Source organism: Castor canadensis, chromosome 11 (genome assembly GCF_047511655.1).
Source record: "Castor canadensis chromosome 11, mCasCan1.hap1v2, whole genome shotgun sequence".
NCBI classification, from domain to species: domain Eukaryota; kingdom Metazoa; phylum Chordata; class Mammalia; order Rodentia; family Castoridae; genus Castor; species Castor canadensis.
The window spans coordinates 110,737,040-110,754,736 of NC_133396.1; the positions used below are offsets into that span (position 1 = coordinate 110,737,040).

A 17,697-nucleotide genomic window follows, 5' to 3' on the forward strand; every position below is an offset into this window, starting at 1 on the left:
CATCCCTCTCACCTTTCTAAAACTACCCCGCCTCTTGCTGCTTCTTCCCAAAGGGCAAGTGATTCGACCCTAAAGTCTTAAGAGTCCACCCGGACCCCTCCAGCTCGCATTCAAGAATGAATCAGACCAGGGCTTTAGGGATGCGGGCCAGGAGAGCACAGGGTCACGCACGGGGCAAGCGCCAAAGTGGCCGCAGACCCAGGAGCGGCGCAGAAGGCGGGGCTGTTACGGGGAGGGGCGGGGCGGGGCGGGGCGGGCCAGGGAGGGAGGGAGGAGGCCGGGGGTGGGGAGCAAGGGGGGGGGCTTGGGTGTCACCACCAACCCGCTCCGGCCGGAAACTGGCGCTTGTTTCCGGCCGGACGGTCGAAAGCCACCGATCCCGAGCCAGCTGCCGGAGTCGGAGTGGCGACCGGGTGTGGAGCAGGCAAAAAGCCACTGGGAGCGACCAGTCCCGATCAGTCCTGTCTGGCTCCAGCTCCAGCTCCTGAGTGGAGTCACAGCCGCGGTCGCAGTGTCCGCCACCGCCTCCGGCTCCGTCGTCGTCGTCGGGGGAGGGGCCGGTCGGACCCCGGGGTCACTGCCGAGGAATGAGGAGAGGCGGCCGGGCCCCGTGCTCCGCCCCGGCCTAGGGCCTTGCCCCGAGAGTCGCGAGGGTAACGGAGACCCCCAGCCCTGACACCTTCCCCGGTCTGTTCCCGCCGCTCCCGCCTCTTCAGAGTCCCAAACTCTGCCCCTCTGGTCTCCACTGCCCCCCTTCTCCTTCCTGATTGTATTTCACCTCAGCACCCCCTCCTCGCTTGACTGCTCCCTGCTTCGTCCCCACCTTTCCCCTCTTATGCCTGCCTTTCACCTGCGTCCCGCGCTCAGAGACCCGGGTTCCTGGCCTCCCGAAACTGGGCTGGGCAGTTTGGACGGTCCCCTTTTGGTTAGCTAGACTTTTGGGGACGGATGGTGGAGTTTTTTAGGGTGCTTAACATGTAGGCTACCATCCCCATGGTAGGATAAAGTTGACTTTAACGTCGCTATCAAAGTAAAATGAAAAGAAAACAAGCTGGTTCTCCTTATCGATAGGCAAGCCGAGGTGCGTCCAGTAATGGAGGGAGTGAAAAAAGATATGTGTGTATGAGAGAGCGAGAGAGCGAAAAAGAGAGAGAGCGAGAGAGGAAGGCAGGCTGGTTTTTGAACTTTAGAAAAGAGAAAAGTTGCCGTGAGCCGATGGAAACTTTAGAAGCTGGAGATGAGTAAGCCGGGGGCTGCGTGATCTCACTCTTCTCATAATTACTAGGTTAACGGTGTGGCTCTGGTCGGGATGGAATGGGATTTGTTTACTGGGCCGGCGTATTTTTAGCTTGTCGGCTCACAAGGACCAGCTCTTTGAGTTTCTCTCTTTTTCTCTCCCCGCTCGTGGTAGTGTGGCTGTCTTAACCTAGGTGGCTTCTCCGGGCATAATACAGATGTAAATATTGGAAAGTTGAAAGCAGCAGACTGGTGAAATTTTATGTAAGAGGTTCCCCCCGCCCAAACTTTATAGGGAGTTTTCATGAATGCAAAGCCAAGAATTAGCAGGTCTTTGACTTTTTGTCTTCTTTATCTTTTTATAAGCACTACATAAAATGTTTATTTAGAAAAGCAAGGCTGGTAATTTTTCAGTCTTTGGCTTCTGCTGTATATTTAGGAGATCTTTGAGGAGGCTGGAGCTCTTTGTCTTTTTGAACCTATTTCAAAGGTGGGAAAGGAGTGTAGAGAGAGGAGGTGGTGGTGTTTAGACTGGTACAAAGTAACTAATTCCTAAATAATTTTTAAAAAGATTTCTATATTATATAACTTTGAAAAATATTAAAAAATATTTCCTTCCTAATAAACGAGATTACATTCCTAATGGGGTGGAGAAGTCCGCAGGGACTTAGGCTGCTGTGGCCAGGGAGAATCAGACTTGTAGTTAAACGTTTACTGTGCACAAATGAATACATTCTAGGTAAATAATGAAGAATTAATTATTTTCTCTGACATTGTTTTTCAAGCAGGTCTTCTAAAGTTTAGCAACCAACGTGCTGTGCCAGTCTATTGATATTTTGAAGGCTGAACAGAACTGTAAAATAAATGAAACTGGTGTAGCAGTGTGTTCTAATTTTCACTAGCAAACTGGCATGCCTCAAAGCACCTCCCCCGACTAAGTGGCCAGTTACTATGTACTTAGAGATTGCAAATGAATGTAAATATTAGCTCATGCTAGGAATAATTGAGAAGGTAAATATGCTGAAAACATATATTCCAAAACCAAAATAGATTTTTTTCGATTTTCCCTCTCATTTTGGATTATCAGCATCTTTCTGTCAATAATTATCCATTAGCATGAATAATTTAGAATTGAGCAGATATGTTCTTTAGGCATTATGCATTCAAGCAGGAAAGAAAGTTGGAAGATAGTTTCCAAACTATTACTAATTATTTTGGTTATTGTTGCCTGATTGGCTTATCCCTTTCATTGAGTACCAAAGACTCCCTGAGGGGAGAAAAAAGGTGTCTGATGTCTTGTGTAAGGCAGAATGACCAATAATGAATGCTAATTGTTGGTTAGACATTGGTAGTGATATGTCACCAACAAGTTATATGTTCCTGAGACATTAATTGCTTAATTGCTCTGTCTTTTGAGATGCTTTAGAGAAAAGAGATTTGATTTGGAGACTAAAGTCTTAATTTTAAAAAATGACACGTATCCTCCCAGTCTTGACTATCGGCAGCTGTTTTAGTCTGTGTGGGTTGGTGCCAATATGATATTCGGGCAAATTCTATTTATATCTATACCTAGTAACTGTCCTTAATTGAACTGCATATATTATTCTACAGGGTGAGTATTGAAGGGGTTGAATAAACCTAGGAATAAGTGTATAGAGTCCAGTAATCCACCACTATTCTCAACTATTCTCAGTTCTCAGAACATTTTGTTTGGTATCGTGAGATTCATTGTAAATAACTGAGTTATGATGGAATAATTCAGTATTGAAAATAAGTTTTGCCGTTGCTTAGTGGGTTAAAGCGCCTGTCTAGTAAAAATAAGTTTTCAGCTAACTGGCACTAAGTACCACTTGTTAAAGCTTTGGAGCTCTTGATTATCTCAAGCATGCTAAGGATGCTGGCAGAAGCCATTATAGTATGCATGTACCTGTGTGTATGTCTGCACACTGGTGTGGGCATTTCTCTAGGGAAGTGTACCCTCTTCTTACCTCAAGCATTTATCTTACTAAAGGGAAATGCTCAAACAATGCTTTGAAATGTGATCTCAGCAGTATCATTCCTATGGAACTCAGGAGCTGTGGAATATCAGACTGTGAAATCTTCTGAATAGCTCTTGATAAATACAGATAATTAAAATTTTGTGTAATTGGAAGGTGGAGGCAAGGAAAGTTTTATCAAGAATTCTGAATTCAGTTGATTTTTTTAGTATGATAGATGAAAAGATCCTTTTCTTTTTAAAAAATAAATCCTTGTGCATAATGATTGTACACTCCTATGGATAAAACAGTGTCCAAGCTCCACTGACAGTCTTTGGGGAGATATGTAAAGCACCTGTCCTTTCCCTTGGAGCAGGGCATGGCAAGTAAAGGAGGAAGGTAGATTACTGGACGCTTTAACATTTAGGAACTAACCTCTAAATGAAACCAAACTTAATGTGCTACAAGTAGAGTATTAAGGGCTAAGAGAACTTGAAATAACAGACAGACAAACTAGGGGAGTTTTCTGAATCAGTGAATTTTGAAATGGGCTTGGAGGTTATGGATTAGTCATTAAAAAAAAGTATGGACTATGCAATCACATGGGCCTTGGTTCAAACATTGTTCTCTTTTTTACTATGTGACCTGGGACAAGTTACTTCTCTATCAGTAGCTATAAAATAAGCATGAACATTCAAGTAAATGAAATAGTTTTTCTGTAGGAGTAAAAGGAAAGAAAAGGATCTTCCAAAGAAAGTATAGAATGTGCAGTGTGCAGTGATGGTATGAATGACTAAGTCGTGTGTGTGGGAGAATACATGAGAGTGACTAGAGAGAATGTAGGTTGGTCAAGTCCTGGGAGGATGGTGGGGACTCAGAAGCCAGACTGTTGAGTGTTGATTGAAGGGTCAATAGAGTCATTGTAGGTCCTTGAACAAAGGATGGATTTAATGGTCTAGGAACTCAGGGACAAGGAGTTAGGCAGGCACCGGTACGTTGTGACTCTTGTGCTTCTCTTCTGTACCATCCTGGCCTGAAACAGCCAGGAGACATAGATTCCTTGTAGGAGTTTTTGTATTTACATACCTTGTTCATTGTGCTGAGCTCTGCCAGCTATGGCTGGCTTCTCCTCAAGAGCTTGTGGTAAGGATGGCATTATGCTTCAAGGGCATTTAACTCTCAGTTATCTCTGCTAATGTAGGGCATAGGAATTCAGAACTTAGTGAAGAAATATCTTACTTTAAAAATGCATTATTTTTAAAGCCAGGTTTATATTAGTATTTTGAGGTCATGAATTTATAATTCTAAATGAATTTACACTTCTAAGCCTGTGTTACCTGATGGTGAGGAGGATACACTGATGTCAAAGAGCAATCAATTTTGCATTAAGGATTTGATTTCAGCAGTCCACAAAATGAATGATCTGTTTGTGGATGAGACTAGGCTATACTGAGAATATTAGTGTGGACTAATTTCAGAATCTGTGTAGGTCCAGTGTGGCCTATTAGGCTGTCTGCCTTCTGCCTGAGACTATTGTCAGGTGATGTCTATGTTCCAGCCAGCATGAGTCGTCACTCACAGTAGCTGGAGGCATCTGCATTATGGTGCATGTTGAAGATCAAGCTGGCTCTCCCAAAGGTTCTGGACTCTCTAGAGGCTCCTCCAGATGTTAGCTTTGCTGAAAATCTTGTCAGTTTTTTCCTCTTGAAGGAGACTGCTTGGAAAATAGGGCCAATTAAAAAATGAATGGGAAGTGTCCACATTTAAGAAGTAAACAAAATCACATAGCTGTTCTTTCAGTTGACTTGCTTTCCTTTCATCTCTGCCACCTTTCCCCCCACCTCCTTGTAGTCATTACAAAACTGTGTTTGTGATGTCATGAGCACAGGTTATTACTCTTGAGTCAGAGATTGTATTATTTCTGAGCTGGAGATCAGAGGTAGAAAAGACAGGAATCTTATTTTATATAGCTAGATTGGGATTATTTAAAACTATTTTTTAGTATATCTTACCCCTTTATTTCCTCTAAGAAGTAGTTTTGGATAGGAGGAGTTACTAAACTGTTATTTTTAGTGACTTGTTATGAGTTCAACTCCATGCTAAGAAAAAAATGACAACTTTGAGCCCTTGAAAAGTTGACAGTTCAGTTGTAAGTGAATAGGAAAGAATGAATAACTATTGAGCTTCTATTAATATGCCAGACAAAAATTTTAAATGTGAAAATATATTATTAATTCCTTAGTACCATAGATATTTTGAGAGAAGAGTACTCAGGTAGTTATGGATGATGTTACAGAGAAATTATAACTTATTTAAAATCTTAAAAAAAGTATATTAGGGAATCTGGGTGTAGGGGCACATGCCTATAATCTTGGCACTCTTGAGGCTGACATAGGGAGTTCCAGACCAGCTTGAGCTACATAGTGAGTCCCTGAGGAATAAAGAAAATAACAAGAAATCATTTCACTTTGGACCTGAAAGGGATCAAGCAAAATCCTGGAAATAGGACTGTTTTGAGATTGATAGCAGTGAATAGAAATGAAATGAAGGTGGGTAGGTTGGTTTGGGACTCTGGGTATGGAGGTAGGGGTGGATCTGGAAATGATTAGATGTAAAGAACCCATAAGGGTCCTTTTTTTAAATTATTATTAGGATAGCAGTATGATGACAGTAAGACATAAATTGTTTAAAGGGTAGGGAGGTTGAGTATGTGAAATGATGAAGCCTGAGTTAAGAGTTGTGGAGGGTAGGATAAGGAGAAGAGTGGAACTGAGATTGAGAAGGAAGGATTGAAATTAGTGAGGACTGGTTATAGGAGACAAAAGAGGTTGATGAGTCAGGTATGACTATTGACGTATTAAGCCTGGGTATCTGAGACGTTGACTGAGAAAAAGAAGTTAGGATGCTGGGCACTGGTGGCTCATGCCTGTAATACTAGCTACTCAGGAGGCAGAGACCAGAAGGATCAAGGTTGGAGGCCAGGCTGAGCAAATGAGACCCTATCTCAAAAATACCCAACACAAAAGGGCTGGCAGAGCAGTTTAAGTGGTAAAGTGCCTGTCTAGCAAGTATGAAGGCCCTGAGTTCAAACCACAGTACTGCCAAAACAAATTAGGAAGCTTTCCTTATATTTAAGCAAAATCTGATGTATTCAATTTGACATATATTGGATTTAAGATGACAATGAAATGTCCAGATGAATGATTTTTTTGTTGCAAGAGTTTATGAGCCTAAGCTGGGATGGAAGTAGTGGTTAACAAGTCTGAAAACAGTTTTGCACTTCATTGGCATAGGTGCAGTAGCTGTTGCCAGGAGAATTATGAAGTTCTGTGAGGACTAGAATTTAAGGAAAGAGCAGAAAGGCAAAGATAGTGTACAACTGTCTTTGTGATAAACCAAATGATATTATTCCCCACTCCCAGGGCCATTGGAATGGTTTTTCTTTCTCCTTGCCTGTTTCCTGTTTCTCTGTTCCATCCAGTATTTGTTGGATGGCTCCTATCTTATGAACTCTGTTCTAAGGTGAAATGGATCAGAGTCTCTACCCACAAAGAGTATAAGGGTGTAGTGGGAGGAAACAGATGTGTAAATATATAGATGAAGTGTGATTGATGGTACAATAGAAGAATTTAGGGGGAGAGTGGAAACCCAAAGGTCATTTCTGCCTTCGGCATGTAGAGATTGGAAAGAGTCTCCCCAGGGAGATGACATTTGCAGCTGAACTTGAAAGATGAGTTAAGCATATATCCTACATATGACTGGGAGTAGCATACTTGATGCTAAGAAAACTGTTGAATAACAACTGAACGGAATGGAACAGCCAGTCTTTCTGGTAACTTCTAAGTAATTATTATGGCTAGAGGACATGGTTGGGCAAGGATGAGGCTAGAGAAGTACACAAGGCTGGGTCATGGAGAGGTTTATCTTTTTTATTTTTATCTTTGTAGTGCTGAGGGTTGAACCCAGAGCCTACCACTGGAGCACTTTTATCATGTACTACAGTAAATGTTGAGCCATTTAAGGATTATAAGCATCAGGTGATAAATTAAGTTTCACTTTCAAGGAAGATTAGTTATGTCAGTGGTGTAGGGTGTGTTGGACAGGCACAAAGCCAAAAGGCCTGTTAGTAACTTCCTTATGCCTAACTCTAATACATTTATTGACAGTGACCAGAATTATGGAATCAGAAAATTAGAGGGACTGTTAATGCCTTCTTAATCTTCCTCATAATTTTCAAATGGAATACATGAGGTTACTTAGGATCACAGTAGTTTAGTGATAGCTTGGTCTAAAATTTAATCTTTAGTGACTGGTATATGGCATGTGTTTAAATTGTGAGGTCACCACACTGTTCTCTCCCATGTCCTATTCCAGAGTTTGTTTCATTCTGCCACCTTTCATTGCGCTAGGAGATTGCGAGTCTAATGTCCCTTGCCACTTTCCTTTTTAACCAGTCCAAAGTAAACAGTGGTATTTTCTTAGGTTTGATTGAAAAAGTCCTGCCCTGAGAGTGCCATTGGAAAGAGGGACATTTGACATAGGGAGTTGGGTGCCCTGGAGTAAGATAAAGAGGATACTAGGATTCTTTAGCTGTAATGATTCAGATGTAGAAGAATGCCAAAGTATTTATTTTATTGTTGCATTTATCTCTCCTTCTAAAGTCCCTTCAAGTTGTTTTCTTCTAAACTTAGTTTTAAGTTATATGAAAGAAACTTTTGTTAAAAGAAATAGGGGTATGGTTGGGTTTGGTGGCCAGGCCTGTAATCCCAGTGTTCTGGGAGACTGAGGCAGGATTGTGAGTTGGAGGCCAGCCTGGGCTACATAGTGAGAAAAGCTGGTTTTAGTGTCTCATGCCTGTACTCCTAGCTACTTGGAGGGGAAGAGTGGGAGGATTGTGGTTTGAGGTCAGTCCAGGCAAGCAGTTAGCAGACCCCATCTCAATCAATAGGTATGGTGGCTTACACCAGTCATCCCTGCTACACAGAAATTTAAGTAGGAGAATTGCAGTCCAGGCCAACCTGGGCAAAAACTTACAAGACCCTATCTGAAAAATAAGCAAAAAACACTGGAGGTGTGGTTCAAGTGGTAGAGTGCCTGCCTAGCAAGTGTAAGACCCTGAGTTCAAACCCCAGTGCCACCAAAGGAAAAAAAAGAGACTATAATAAATTAGGGCACTGACAGTGCTACACTGACACAAAATGTCATCTTCAAAAAAAAAAAAAGATTTGTCATTATACTTCATTCCAAGCCTTTATTCCCTCTGTTTTTAATTCCATTGGATTTTTGTGGGGGAAACTGTTTGGTGTTTAAAGATGTGAGAGTTTAGATTTTGCATGTTAGTGATTTTTGCTGAAGAAGAATGGAATAAGGTAAAGTACAGCTTAGAAGTTCTTAGATTCCCTGGAGGATGTTGGAAAACAATGGAGTGTGGAAGGATAGATACTGTCTACTGATGGCTTCCTCAAAACTTGACTGAGTTGTGATTTCCTTATTCTTTTTTCCTGAGTTTTGTCAACATCTTCCCAAAGAAGGACTTTGGTTTGGAAGCTCTCCACTTTAGCAGAGCTGCCAATTCTTAATTCTTTCTCAAGTGGGCAAGGGTACATTTTGTTTTTGTTTTTGAGTTTTGTTTAGGAGAGGGGTGGGGAGACTCACAGTGAGGTCTTGTCTGAATTCCTGTGTAGCTGGATGACTTGGTTACGATGGCATTTAAGTTATGTGATGTGGGAAGGTGGTTCTCACTGCCCTTAGCTATCTGATTTGGGATGACAGTAAAAACTTCCTCCTTGTCCAGTATTGTCAGTCCTACTCCACCCTGTTCTGCGTGCCTCTAGTGCACACTGTGAGGGACATGAGGGTTTGTCTTCATTCCAAGACTAATCTCTTCAAATTTAGGGGGAACATCTCCTGGCTGTTATTTATGTTAATGACTCTTCTATTCTTGCAGCTATGCTTAATTTAAAAATTTTGCATAATAAGATATTTTAAATATTTAGAAAATTTTAGGGAAAAAACCCTACAACACAAATAATTTTGAGCCCACAACCCAAATTTAGGGACTACTAATATTTTTGTCATACTTATTTTAGATGTCTTGCTCTTTTAAAACAGTATTACAGACGTAGTTAAAGAAAGACCCACCCTGCATCCTTTCCCCCTTCCTTTTTCTTGGAAGTTTCTACTAACCAGAATTGGTATGCATCATTTCATTTCATGTTTTACACTTTTTCCACATATTACATATTCATAAGCAACAGTTTTATCTTGAAATCTAACATAAATAAAATGTTACTCTATTATCCTTTTCCAACTTTTTCTTTCGGTGTTTTTCAGATGTGTCTACATGTAGAAATCTATTTTCTTTATTGCTCTCTCCAGTTGCCCTACTAAAAGATTCCTACTTATCCTCAAAATTCCAGTGGTTTGTCTTCCACAAAAACTTTCTTGTTTTTTTTTCCCAACAGGGTATGATCTTTCCCACTACTGTATTCTATCATTTTGTTGGTACTTGTTGTGTGGTATTTGTGTGTTCTTGTGTTTTGGCTTATTTGTGCCATTGGTATGCCTCTTCTGACCACACTGTAAGCTCCTTAAAAACAGATATGTAATCTTTTATCATTGTATCCCTGCAGGTCTTGTCACAGAAATTTACACATACACATTTAGTCACTAGTACTAAATGGTCAGATTAATGAATAATAATAATAATAATAATAATAAAAAAGACTGTCCATGTGTTGGCAAACTCTTAGTTTAATTTTGAATATTGGGGTGGCCCCCATAAAAAATAGGCTTATAGGCTAGGTGCTCTGGCTCGTGCCTGTAATCCTAGTTACTCGGGAGGCAGAGATCAGGAGGATAGAGGTTTGAAGCCAGCCCAGGCAAATAGTTCGCAAGACCCTATCTTGGAAAAAAACCCATCATAAAAAAAAAAAAAAAAAAGGTCTGGTGGAGTGGCTCAAGGTGTAGGCCCTGAGTACAAAACCCAGTACCACACACACACAAAAAAAGGCTTATAAAGAAACATTTAGCACTGAAAATTATATAAAAATGTATGTAAGGGATGAGAGTAGTCAAGACTGACTGACTTCTTGCAGGGGATGAGAGCAAATGTTCCTTGGAAGATAAAATGAGAATTAATGGGTGAGATCATTCCATTGGGGAAACTCCTAGGAGATCCTGGTGGCTGTGAAACAGTGTGCGCCTATGGCCAGACTCATTTCACCAGCTGTCGAATTCTGCTTTTGTCATCAAGGTCTTGACTGGAAATGGGTATTTAAAAAAAAAAAAGCAACCTATCTGTTCACTTAGTAAACACTGCGAAGGACCAGGAATTCTTTAGCCTCCGAGGAAGAAAGCCTGATACACATTTGGGGGAGACAGGGACTCAATTGTAGCCCAGGCTGATCGAGAACTCAAAATCCTGCCACAGTCTCTTAAGTGCTGGGATTTCAAGTGTGTGCCCCTCATCCAGCCACATTTCTCTTTTTTATGGAGGAGGCTAGGTTGTTTCAAAGGCTTCATAAGCATGTTTTAAATGTGTCAAAAGCACATTAATTCTGTAGTGTGTACTCCTTCACAGTGGCTCTCTCTTACAATGTGAACTATATGAAATTGCCATTTTACAGGTAAAAAGCAGTCAAATATTGATAATTTTGTATGTTAAACCTAGTATTATCAAGTCTTATTTCTCCATCAGGTTCTGAAGCCCAGTTTTTGAAGTAGATAGTTCCCAAATCTATTTGCATTTCCAAAATGCATTTCTCAACCTATTTTCTTTTGCAATTATGGAATATTTTAATTTCTGAGCATACATTTGATGTGTCTGAGAAACTTGTAGGGGAATGTATGAGAATGGTGGACAGGGTATGCTTTGGAAAATATGCCTGATATGAAAACTTTTACTGTGACTATCTTCATGTAATTGAGTTGGCTTTAATGAGCTTCCATGAAACCAGGCACCGTTGGCTCACGCTTGTAATCCTAACTACTCAGGAGGCAGAGAGCCAGGAGGATTGTGGTTCAAAGCTAGCCCAGGCAAATAGTTTGCAAGACCCTATCTCGGAAAAAAAAAAGAAGCCCTTTACAAAAAAGGGCTGGTGGAGTGGCTCAAAGTGTAGGCCTTGAGTTCAAGCCCCATACTGCAAAAAAAAAAAAAAAAAAAAAAGCTTCCATGAAATGACTTTTTCTTTCCCCTTCATGCCTTCTCCATGTCCCTCCCTAGTGGCTCTGATTTTTTTTAGGTACTTAGGGAAGGAAGAGGGCAAGAGCCCTAGCTCTTAACCTGACTATATCTTGTGGTTCTTAGAACTGTTCTTAAGGTGAGGGGAGAGGGGTGTTGAAGTCAGGGGAAAGAGCAGGAGTTAGCAAATAGTACAGAATAGGATGGAGGAGCAGGAGCAGGCAAAGGAGATATAAACACTGAAAGAGTCTCCATTTCCTTTCATCCTTCAAAATTTGGTTTAGATTCTTTGTAAGCCTTATATATTAACTCTTATCAAAGTTATAGGTAAGCTACATACAGTGGATAGCTAGGTAATATCATATGTAGAATGCAGCTTTGTATTCTAAGAGTTCTTTGATAAGTCAAAGTTATTTTAAACAGATCTTCTCAGGCTTTTTCAATCATTAATAGCTGACATCAAAGGAAAAGAAGAAGAGATTTCTTTCAGATGGTTTAGTGTTAATAAATCTTGATATTTACATGAAAATAGTCCAGTGTGAAGAATTGAGGCATGACAATGAGAAAGTATAATGCTGCTAATGAAAATTCATTTTAGGCAGCAAGTTCTCACCCATTTTTTAAAACTTACGCACTCTTCTGGGTTCCTTTTGTGAGCATTTGCTTTTGTCTCCTTTGAACTTGGAGCTCTCTTGTCTGTGTGTTAGACCATTCATTTCCTTAAATTTTCATCAGTACAAGATGCTTTGACATGAATAATATTTGTTTGTTGTTGTTTACTGACCAGAGATAGAGACTTCCCATACCTTTTCTCAGAACTCTGGAAATAGAATTTGAGACTTAGACCTGAGAGTTGCTGTATCTTAGCTTCTTTGGTTCCCTAAAATAAATTCCTGGCGGTTTGGCATAAGGTAGCCTCTCATTTTAACAACATTAAATTCCCTCTCTCACACATCTTGATTTTTTTGTCATATACTTATTCATCTTGAAAATTCAGATGCTATGAATTTCCCTAGATGTTTGCTGCCTGGTTAAAACTAAATTCCTTCCTGCTAAGCATCTGCTGAATGCTGGAATATGGGCAGGGTACACTAAGAAGATGACAAGGAGGTGTCACCTAGTAAATGAACAAGTACTGAAAGAACTGGTCCTTTGGAAAGTTACATTTTGGGTTAAATAGGACATAGTTACATATACATAAATGCATATATAGCAAAAAATTGAGACAAAATACAGGCTATATAGCATATATGTCCTCATACAGCATTTTAGAACTGAAAGGAAATTTACATATTGTCATTTTGTAGGTGAGGAAAATGAGGACCCAAAATAGTTTAAATTACTTGTACAAGATAGTAGTTATCACCAACAAAAAAATTTTTATTGGATATTTGCTCTCTGAAAAGTTAGGCCTTAGGAATAGAGTTACATGTCATCAAGAACTTAGTAAGGGCTGGACATGGTAGCTCACATCTATAATCCCAGCTGCTTGTTGAGGGTGTTGTTAGGAGGATAGAGGTTTGAGGCCAGCTCAGGCAAAATGTTAGCGAGACCCTATGAACCAACAAGCTCTTGGGATGGGTGGATGGATATGAGAGGATAGTAGTGGTGCATGCCTGTTATTCTGCTACTAAGGAGGAGCAGGTAGGAAGGTAGGAAGAGCATGGTCTGAGGCTGGCCCTGTGCAAAAAGGTTAGACCTTATCCAAAATAAATAAAGAAAGCAAAAAAAAAAAAAAAGGCTGGGAGTGTGACTCAAGTGGTAAATTGCCTGGCTAGCAAGTGTGAGAACTTGAGTTCAAACTTCAATACCATCAAAAGAAAAAGCTTAATAAATAATTAGTTGAGAGCACTGAATATTTGCATCAGAGATAAATAATAATACAAAGTCATGGGTACTAAATACCAGTGAGGACTATAGTTACAATGCATTATATACAAGTTTAGAAGGTTAAGTAAAATTTTCCCTAATGAAGAAAGGGAGAGAGATTTGACTAATTTAAAAAGTAATAAATAGAATTTGGTAATTGATGGTTATGGGAAAGGGATAGATAAGGATAATGTGTACATTTTCAAGTGGGTTATAACAATAGGGGAGCTGAATTCAGTTGGTGGGAACCATTGAAAGGCACTGAAGTGTTTTTTTTTTTGGAGGGGGTGAGACTGGGGTTTGAATTTGGGGCTTTGTGCTTGCAAAGCAGGCACTCTACTGCTTGAGCCACATTCTAGTCCTGAAAAGCACTAAGTTTAGCTGAACATTTTCAGCAAGTATTGAATTTTGAGAGTTTAAGTGACTAATAAGTAGCAGAACTTGGCATAGAACCCATTCTTTAGACTGTCCTGGCCTTTTTTTTTTTTTTTTTTAATACCATATCATATTGCTTAGAAAGAGATGGGTCAAGTGGTTAAAAACACAGAGCAAATGCCTGGGAAATGAAATGGGAAGTCAAAGACCACATTATGATGAGGTTTGACCACAAGCTCTTTCAGTTCTGCATAGGTTTTCCTTATGTTTGGACACTAAATGTGTGTACTTAATCTGTCACAGTCTTAATGCAACAACGACCCAGGTTTCTTAGAGTTGTCTTCTTCTGAGATTCAGTTCTGTGTGTTCAAGGGGAAATATTTCTTTGGATTTTGGATTTAAATGCATATTCTCTCTGACTCCCAATTTTGAAGATGAAAGAGTTTGCCTCTTGCAAGTAGATAGGCTCTTTGAATTAACAAGCTAAAGGTGAAGTCTTTAAAGGGAGAAGGAGAGTTTGTGTCTAGATCTTTCAGGTTATTAACCCTAAGAACAGTTTACTTCCATAGTTATTAACTGAAGAGGAACGTAAATACTACGAACTAAGGAGTATTTTTGCTACTAGGAGGTTTTTAGAGGATTGAATAGCCTTCTAAAAATCCTTTGTAGAAAATGGTAATGGCTAGGGCAGGGACCCTGGGAATCCGATGGCTGCAAAGGACAGTTTGGAGCTTGGTGCCACTGGGGGCACATGACTAAAGACATGCAAAAAAGCCCTGTTGTAAGAACCCAGAAGAACAGGTTGCTACTGTCAAGAAGAATGACATATGTATTGCCCAGCAAGCTTAAGGCTGTGAGTTCAAGCCCCACTACTACCAAAAAAAAAAAAAAAAAATTATACCATGCGTGTGGAAGATTCTGAGCCTTATCCAGATGATGGCATATGGTGACCATCCAAAGCTTCCTGACTGCTCCGAGCATGAGAAGGATTCATGGTATACTAATACCACTCAGACCTGAGGTTGAACTGGGGTGAACTGATACACTGGGATCTAGAAGTGTATCAGGAACTGCCCACACATTTCCTCATGCCCCCCTCACCTGTTTCTTGGGATCTCGTGTAAGGAAAGAGCTCCTTACACGGCTTTGTGACTGATGATTTTCATGTTCTGGGAGGAGGAGATACCAGCCTGTGGCACCACTGAAGAAACTGAGCTGGTGGTTTGCTATGAGATCTGAGCAAGCTTTGTGGAATTTGGCCCACTAACTAGGACTCTTTTATTCATAGAGATTTAACCTTAAGGAAATCCCTAATGAAACCAAAAAATCATTTGTGTTTTTAAGTATGTAGTTAGATATGTTTAGGATATGACTCCTAAGAATGGTCTTTTTGGCCTGGCTTTTTAATCTAGGTTGAACAGAAATTTTGGAATTCAAGAAAGCATTTTCTGAATCAATTAACATTTATTATGCTCCTACTATTAGTGTCTGGCATTGTTTTTAATTTCATCTGCCAAGACTTAATATTGCTGGATTTTATGACTAGGTCCCTAGATGTAAACATCTCCCAAGGCTTGGCTTCTACAACCCTTATCCCATTTTATTCTTTGCCTTGGCGCTTCTGCACTAATTTCTGATATGACTGGGGAGTAAAGGAGGACAAATTTTACTTATAGCCATATTCTACCCTGAGTTACACCGTTACACAGGTGCTTTATATAGCACTTCATTTATTACTCTCTTTTTCTCCTACTTTGGTGGTATTGGAGTTTGAACTCAGGGTCTCACATTTGCTAGGCAGGTGACACTCTACCACTTGAGCCACTCTGCCAACCCAAGCACTTCATTTAATACTCTTGACAATTCCATATGATAAATCTTCTGATAACCAATTACCAGATTTAATCATCCAAAATAGTTACTACTGTTTCGGCATTATTTAAGGTACTGAGGATACTGTAGTGAATGTCAGACAAGGTCCCTGCTAAGGCACAGAGAAATTAAATACCTTACCCAAAGTTACAAAGTGACCGAGCTAGGATTTAATGTATTACCTCTAATGGATTCCAAAGAAAATGTCTTCAACCATTATATTTTGCTTCCATTTACATACATACATGTTCTTTGTGAAAACAAACAAATCAAGTCATAAAAATAGGTGCAGCTCCCAGTATTAGTTTCTTGATGAATCTAAGAAAAATCTGTATTGGTGCTGGCAAGCACACCTGCTCAATATTGCTTTTTCTGTCTCCTTACTCTCCCCCACCACCCTCCTTGTACCTGAGTACAGACTGGACAGTGGTGACTTGCTTTGGCATTTCAGTGTTTGTGTTTTGAAGACTGGGAGAATTTTGTTTGTTTCTTTAACTTCCTGAAAGGTCCTTGCCCATTTGCAAGTTCTTTCTTGTAGCACAATGGTGAGTAATGTGTTGTTAACATTGTAATGTAGTCCTGCCGGTTGGAATATTTTTTCTTTTCCCTAGTTCTCTCTGATGAATATGTGAGTAAGGTCAAGCTTGTCTTCTGCAGTTCATTCAACTAGAAAACACTTATTTATTTAGTTGTTTTGGTGGTGGTACTAGGGTTTGAACTCAGGGCTTCGAACTTGCTAGGCAGACACTCTACTACTTGAACCATGCCCTCAGCCATTTTTGGTTTAGTTATTTTTCAGGGAAGATCATGTGTTTTTTGCCTGAGTAGGTCTGGACTGCAAACTTCCTTCTTAAGTCTTTGGAGTAGCTGGAATTACAGGTGTGTACCACCAGGCCAACCTTTTTGTTTATATGGAGTCTTGCTGACTTTTTGCCTGGGCTGGCTTTGAACCTCAGTCCTCCTGATCTCTACCTCCTGAATAGCTGGGATTATAGTTATAAGCCACCATACCTGGCTAGGAAACTCTGTATTCAGAGTTCTAGGAAAGAGGCTGAGAAGAATATAAAAATTCAGTGTTTTCTTAGCTGACATCAATTTTGTTTGCATTCTAAATTTACTCTTTAGCTTGTGTTATCAGAGTACTTGTTTTAGATTATGGCTATTATGGTCATGTGCCATTCCTGGGATGAGTGGCATTTATTCTGGAGTTAGCATCGTAAAAAGAGGCACAAGAATTTCTTTTGAGCATTACCTGGTAGAAAGCATCAACAAATGCTTAAGATTCTAAGAGTGAGAAACTGAGTTCCAACAGGAATTGAATTCCAGTTGAATTATAGAGAGTAATTAGGTAGGGTCAAAGTTGCAGGTATTAGAACTACTTGGTATTGAGGATGCAGAAGATTTAGTGTTAAGGTGCCAGGAGTATCTGGGCATGGTTTATGAGACAAATGAAACGATTTATGTAGATGTGTCTAACCTGTAAGATTACTTACTAGGTATATAATAAATATTAGATAAACCTTCCTTCCTCCCTCCTCTTCCTCTTCCTTCCTTCCTACCTTCCTACCTTCAGTGTCTAACTGTGTAGCCCAAGCTGGTCTTGAACTCAGTCCTCCTACCTCAGGTCCCATAGCACTGTGATTACAGGCTTGTCTCACCATGCTAGTCCTACTCTTAGTTAAATCTTTAAAGAAGGTACTTGGATGCTGAATGCTGTCTGTCTTTGTAGGACAGTTTCCTCCTTGTTAAGTATTCTTTTAGAAGAATATTTAGTGAACATTTAACTCTGGGTAAAGCATTTTGGGAAAGGGTTTGGGGTAAGAATGATTTATAATATCAGATTCTTACTGAGATTATGATCTTAATATTTACAGATTGAATCAATTGGACCTATAATTTAAGGGCATAATTTAAGGAGAAATTCGTGATTTTGCTTTGCTAGAGTCAGTCTTATGACTACCCCTTGGTAGAATTGAAAGTACTTGCTTTTCAATTCAACTTAAATTAGACTTGACTTTTGATGTTTGATATAGTTTCCTATGACATTTCCTTTTATATCTTCTTCATTTTTTTAAATGAATGTGATAATGTATTTGAAAAGTATTTTGTGAATTCCAGAACTAGCAGTTGTTGCTATCACCACCCCAGCACTGAAGATAATAATGGGATACAACTCATTCTTAGAAG

General features: G+C 39.9%; 1 protein-coding gene across 6 annotated transcripts in view; it reads left to right on the forward strand.

The window, feature by feature from the left end:
* The first annotated feature begins 340 nt into the window (after positions 1-340).
* Otud7b (OTU deubiquitinase 7B) overlaps positions 341-17,697 on the forward strand; it is a 56,649-nt gene continuing 39,292 nt past the window's right edge. For 4 of the 6 annotated variants that reach the window (XM_020155761.2, XM_074048222.1, XM_020155763.2 and 1 more), the window contains exon 1: positions 341-653. The gene's annotated coding sequence lies outside the window, so the exon portion shown is untranslated. Of the gene's footprint in view, positions 688-17,697 lie in introns of all 6 variants that reach the window. The other 2 variants (XM_020155762.2, XM_074048223.1) reach the window with 1 other exon arrangement.